The following is a 6095-nucleotide window of genomic DNA, read 5'->3' as shown; positions in this document are numbered from 1 at the left end:
GACAAGGATAAAGAACGGATTGGAGGTAGAGAAAACATAGAATTTGGGGGTCAGGGTGGAGAATATCAATCCTCCAGGGTCATTGAAGGCAATGGCAGTTAGTAGAGCAAAGGAACAATTGAGAGTAAAGATTCAGAGGATCTACCAACAGATTGAACTTACTGGTTGGATATGGAACACAATAAAATAAGAGTTTGAGATGCCCATGAGCAAATGGTGGAATGGTGGGTCTTATATCAGAGTCAGGGGGCTCAGGAGGAGAAGCATTTGAAGAGGGATGATAATGTGTTCAATGTCAGTCATAACATAAGACCCCATCCTCCTTTACCTGGATTTTTCCTACAGTGTCCCTACTGGCTTCTCTAGCCTCAGTCCCTAGTCCACCTTCTCATTGGATTTCTAAAAGGCAAACCTCATTGGATCATTCCCTACATCTCAGCCTTATTTCCTACCACTCTCCCTTTTGGACTCAATAGTCCACTCATCCTGAAATAATTGCTTAGTTTAAATGCCTCTCCAGGCTGAGGAGTGAGAACCAAGAGGAGACAGCGGAGCCCACCTGGAGGGATATGAGGTGCTCATCATAAGCTCCAGAGAGTTGTCTTTCATGGAAACCAACAGACAAATGGATGAACACGATGTTCAATCCTGCCATCCAAGCTGCCAGCAACATCACAGCGGCACTGCAGGAGGTACAGCATGCATATTGACCAGGCAGACCTTTGACATGATGGCAGTGAAAATGCGGATGTTCCTTGACCTATACAGGGGGCTCAATGACTTCTGCCTCAAGAACTACTCCCAGGTGGGCTTTCTAGGCTTCTACAAGGGAACCAGCTAGGAGCTGATTACCAACATAGCTGAGAACTCCATCCTTATTATCTCTTATGTCTTCTGCCAACAGGGTGTAGGAAGGCAGTAGGACTGGACAAGCATGCAAAGCTGAGTGACTTGCAGAAAGCCACTGCCAGCTCCTTCTCCTCTGACTTTGGTGTGCTGGTGCTCTGCCCCAATGAGTGCCTGAAGGGCTGCCTGCAGACCATGTAAAATGGGGGATTGGGAAAGATCACCAAAAACCATAATACAATTGGGTCTGTTGTGAAGAGGATCCTCACAAAGGATAATCCCTTGGGCTTCTACCGGGGTCTTTCCAGCACTTTGGTTTGAAAAGTGCAAGGTTATTTCTGCTTCTTTGGTGGCTAAACTGCTGGAATGCAATATACCAGAAATGGATTGGCTTTTATAAAAGGGATTTATTAAGTTACAAGTTACATTTCTAAGCTGTGAAAAGGCCCAAATTAAGGCACCAACAAGAGGATACCTTCTCAGAAGAAAGGGCATTTTCTCTGTCTGGAGTTTCTGTGTCACATAGGAAGGCACTGGTGATGTCTGTGGTCCTTCCCTCCTGTCTTCTGGTTTCAATTGGCTCTCTTGGCTTCTGGCATCTCCTGGGGCTTCTGACATCTTCAGCATCTCCAAAACTCTATGCCTGTTCTCTGTGTGAGCTTTTTAAAGGACTCCAGCAAACTAATTAAAACCCACTTTGGGTTGGTGGGGTCACATCTCCATCTAATCAGAAGGTTCCACCCATAATTGGATCAGTCACATCTCCATGGAAACAATCCAATTTAAAAGGTTCCACCCATGTTCAGTCCAGAGCTGTAAATGTTATTTCTAGATTTTGAGATGCTGTGCAATATATGTATAACCTGTATCTCCCTGTATCTTTGGCTACCTGTGTGGTACCTACAACTCAGAACTGGAGTTCTGAAGCTGTGAAAGTCAGTATTGCCATATACAACAACTGTTAAAGAAACCAGAAAAAGAGATCAGGCTTCAACTAGAGACAAGAAAGAAACCCATCAGATTGGGACTAAGGCACATCAGAATACAGGGGTAAGGTTGACATTGTCAGTATTTCAGAATTTCACCTGCTTTTGAAACCAAAGGAAGAGAGGTTTAGGTTATCCAAAACCTAAATTTTCTGTAGCATATAATCTAATTCAACCCATCTGAATAGTTCATTTAAACAACCCAAATACATGGAGCCCAGAATGGGAATGGGGACTTGTAATTCTGTATAGCTTAATGTAATACCCAAATACATCTCAGAGTATTTTGGGCAGATAATTAAAAAGTATTGGCAAAGTCCCCTTAAGGGATGGGAGAAAAAGTATGGAACTATTACATTTTACCACCGGGAAACCCCTGTCTCAAACATTAGGGACTTCCAAGTCAATAGAACAAGCCCTTGATCTTAAGGCTGGCTCTTGTGATGTCTATTTCTGTGTCAGAGAAGCAAAGAAGCTCCTGGTTATGCCTAGGAGTTACTTCCAGAAAACCTCTTTGCTTGCTCAGATGTAGCTTCTCTCTCTCTCTAAGTCCAACTGTACAAGTAAAATCAGCACTTTCCCCCCATATGGGATATGACATACAGGGGCAAAAAATTTCCCTGGCAATGTGGGACATGATTCCCAGGGATGAGACTGGCCCTAGCACCATGGGATCACCAATACCTTCCTGACCAAAAGGGAGAAAAGAAATATAACAAAATAAGGTATTAGTGGCTAAGAAAGTTCAAATAGAGTGAAGAGGCTAATTGCCAGGGTTTGCCAAAACCCAACCAAAGCCATTCCTGTGAACCCTAAAGAACACCTAGGGCTTTATCTAAGAGTCTACAAAAGTTGCACACACTAAGGTTACTTTCCAGAAACCTATAACCTCCAGATGGTTTCTTAGGCCGGGTAAATCCTGAAATACAGAGTGGCCAGCCTTTCCAAAAACATCAACTAGCCCCATCCGCCTGCCCCATATTATTGACACCCATTTTCAACATAAAAAGTTAGAATTAGCAAAGATTCTAGAATTGGCAAAAATATATCTAAAGATTGGGAGAAAGATCAAAGGAGAAGGAGGAGTTATAACAGAGAAGATAGGATTTAACAAATAAATATGACTGCTGAAACATTATATTGATTTTTTTTTCAGTCTCCAGTGTCTTGGAGCAGCTAGAAGGAAAAACCTAAAATTATGGAACTGTAACCCATACCAAACTCTTAAATGTGTTCTATAGCTACTTGATACACTATACTTTGAAATGTATTGCTTTTTTGTTATATTTGACAGTACGAAATGTTAAAAAAATTTTTTAACAAAATAGAAAAGGCCCCACCCAACAACAGGTATGGCCTAATCACAAAATTGGATTAGGATTAGGAGAACATGGCTTTTTGGGGGTACATAACAACTTCAAACCAGCACAGTGGCTATGAATTGAGCCAATCGTCTTTTGCATTAGGGAGAGCAAAAGATGAGCTAGGCCCCATCACTTTGATGTTAATGTGGAATTGGTGGAATTTGCCTCTGGCTGGCTGTATACCCAGTGGATTGTATCAAACCCAGAATTCAGGATCCGTGGCTGGAAAACAGGCAGGATTTACTGGAACCTCAGTAAGTGTTGTGAAAAATAAAGGACTAGCCCTATCTCTTGCTCTGAAACCTAGTATGATTTGTGCCTTACCTACAATGGGGCACTGTTTTGGGCCTTAGCTACGGAAGGAAGTTGATGATGAGCCCGTTTGAAGCATGCTGAAGTTGTCTTGGTATAACTGGATCCAGTACACATGTTTAGGACTACAGTTCATCTCGGGGTTTCACAGAGTTCAAGACCAATGTGGAATTATTTTTACTTCATTGGAATTTTATGTTTTTGTCTTCCCTTCTTCTAAATCTTAAACTTTATGGATGGACCTCTATTTTACATCGTATAATTTCTTCCCATAATTGTGTTGAAATAGAAAAGTATGCCCCTAAGTATCTTCTCTGAAAGGTCAAATATATATCTATATCAGGGCTTTTGCATTAACCTGTAGATGTGCATACAGTTTGGTTGTGTGTTGTTTGAGACACACTGTTTGATAACATGTTTAATCATCTCAGATATCGCAGATAAAACCAGCATTGACCACTTTCTATGAAGATGTTTATAAATGATTGCTTAACCCATTTAAGATGCTGGGTCTCTTGAAGTCTGCTTAACATGTACACTTTACTAAGCACTTAAAATGTCAAAGAAGTTTTTAAGCTCAAAGGAGCTTGAGAACCAAAATATCCAAGTAGATTTAAGTGGGAACTATACCTGCATACTGGTATGGCTTCCATATTCTTGAGTTAAAGTTTCAGAGTAGGTGTTCTAATTTGCTAGCTGCCAGAATGCAACACACCAGAGACGGATTGGCTTTTAATAAAAGGGATTTATTTTGTTAGTTCTTCAGAGGAAAGGCAGCCAACTTTCCACTGAGGCTCTTTCTTACGTAGGAAGACACAGGATGGTCTCTGTTGGCCTTCTCTCCAGGCCTCTGGGTTCCAACAACTTTCCCCGGGGTGACTTCTTTCTGCATCTCCAAAGGCCTGGGCTGAGCTACGAGTGCTGAGATGAGGTATGTTAAACTGCTTTGGCTGTGCTACCTTGTGCTCTCTCATTTAAGCACCAGCCAATTAAGTCAAACGTCAGACATGCCTCCTAGCCGACTGCAGATGTAATTAGCAACAGATGAGGTTCACATACCCTTGGCTCATGTCCACAGCAACAGAACTAGGTATGTTCACCTGGCCAAGTTGACAACTGAATCAAACTACCACAGTAGGCATCCTGGGTTTTCCCAAGATGCTCCACTCGTACCTGAAATAGCAATTCAATTCCTTAGTGAGGTTATATTCTTTCCTTTGACTGTTTTGTTAGGTGGGGCCTGCAGCATCATGCTTTTGGGAAGCAGCACAGCCTTCACCTGTGCCAACTTCCCTCTTTCCTCTGTAAAAGAACTTCTACTCTGCTGGGCTTCAGATGGATGAAGTTGCTGAGTGGACAGGGCTGTGCTGGGATGGAGACCCAGTGGCTGACAGCAGCTCTTAGCTTCTGGGTTCTGGGTTCTGGTCTGGACAGGATTCCTGTTGGCCCATCTAGAAGCTGTCCATCCACTTTGGACTCTCTATCTCTGCCAACCAGAAACCCTTCCAGGGAACAGTGAGTGCCAAAACCTTCAAGAGACGCCTTTGTTCCATGTTTCCTTATTGAGTGACAGTACTCATGGGTGAAGTCCCCTCCTCTCAGTCAGGACTAAATAGAACTTAGTGCTTGGACTAGGCAGTGAGGATTGTCAGAGTTAGCCCATCCTGAAATTTACCTTGAAGTCCGCAACTCCTTGCCACACTTTAAAAGTGCTGGAGCCTTCTAAAATCGGGTAGTGGAAGTCAGTGAACTTTAATGATGATTTTATATAGAGTGTAACTTTATAAAGTGATGAAACATTTTTTAAAAAGCAATTTTATTAACCTTCCCCATATGTACGTATTTGTGCACTAACACAAAAACCCCACATGTCATGTGGTCCTCACGACTTGAGGTGGGTAGCTGTTCTTTGGCCATATGGTATAAAAGGGCCATTCTTGTCACTACTGAAGTAAGCCTCACATTCCATGCTGCTGCAAGACCAGCAGGGATCTCCCGGTGAGTTCTTAGCTGGGACTGCTGGAAGGAAGCAGCCAATGAGGTTAATAACAGCCATACCAGGTGTGTCTATCACTGTTGGCTTGTCTCTATCACTGTCAGTTTGTGTCCAACCTCCAGTTTCCCTAAACATTTTGCTGTCCATGAGTCTTCTGTGGTAGCTACAGCCACAGTGACAGGAGCAAGAGGGTCAGGGGAGCAAAAGGGTCAGGGAAGCAAGGTGCTGCGGTCATATGGACATGGCATGCAGACCTCTGGGAGAGGCTGCCAGCATGCGCCTGAAGCGCTCCACGGCGGTAGGGTGGCCTTTCCTTTGCTTTCTCTCTAAAAGAAAACAATTCTCTACTTTACTTTTCTCTTCTTACTCAAACTGTCATAGCTACCAAGTGCTGCTTCATCCGAACCAAATGGATTAAAACAGAATAGAAAACAGCCTGGTTCCCAGCAGAAAGGGGTGGCCCCACGGCCACAGTGCCCCACCTGGGCTCCTGGCCAGTCTCAGCCTGTTGTCAGCAGACCTTTTCCTCCCATGTTGTCTGTTAAAGCTTTAACTAGGTATCTTGTATAGGAACAATCTGAGGTAAGTGAG

The 6095-nt window shown here is 43.2% G+C and overlaps 1 pseudogene; it reads left to right on the top strand.

The window, feature by feature from the left end:
* The first annotated feature begins 638 nt into the window (after positions 1-638).
* Positions 639-3592, top strand: LOC143686849 (mitochondrial ornithine transporter 1 pseudogene; annotated as a pseudogene).
* The last annotated feature ends 2503 nt before the right edge of the window (positions 3593-6095 follow it).

Source organism: Tamandua tetradactyla, chromosome 6 (genome assembly GCF_023851605.1).
Source record: "Tamandua tetradactyla isolate mTamTet1 chromosome 6, mTamTet1.pri, whole genome shotgun sequence".
NCBI lineage: Eukaryota > Metazoa > Chordata > Mammalia > Pilosa > Myrmecophagidae > Tamandua > Tamandua tetradactyla.
This window is presented reverse-complemented; position numbering and strand designations above follow the sequence as displayed.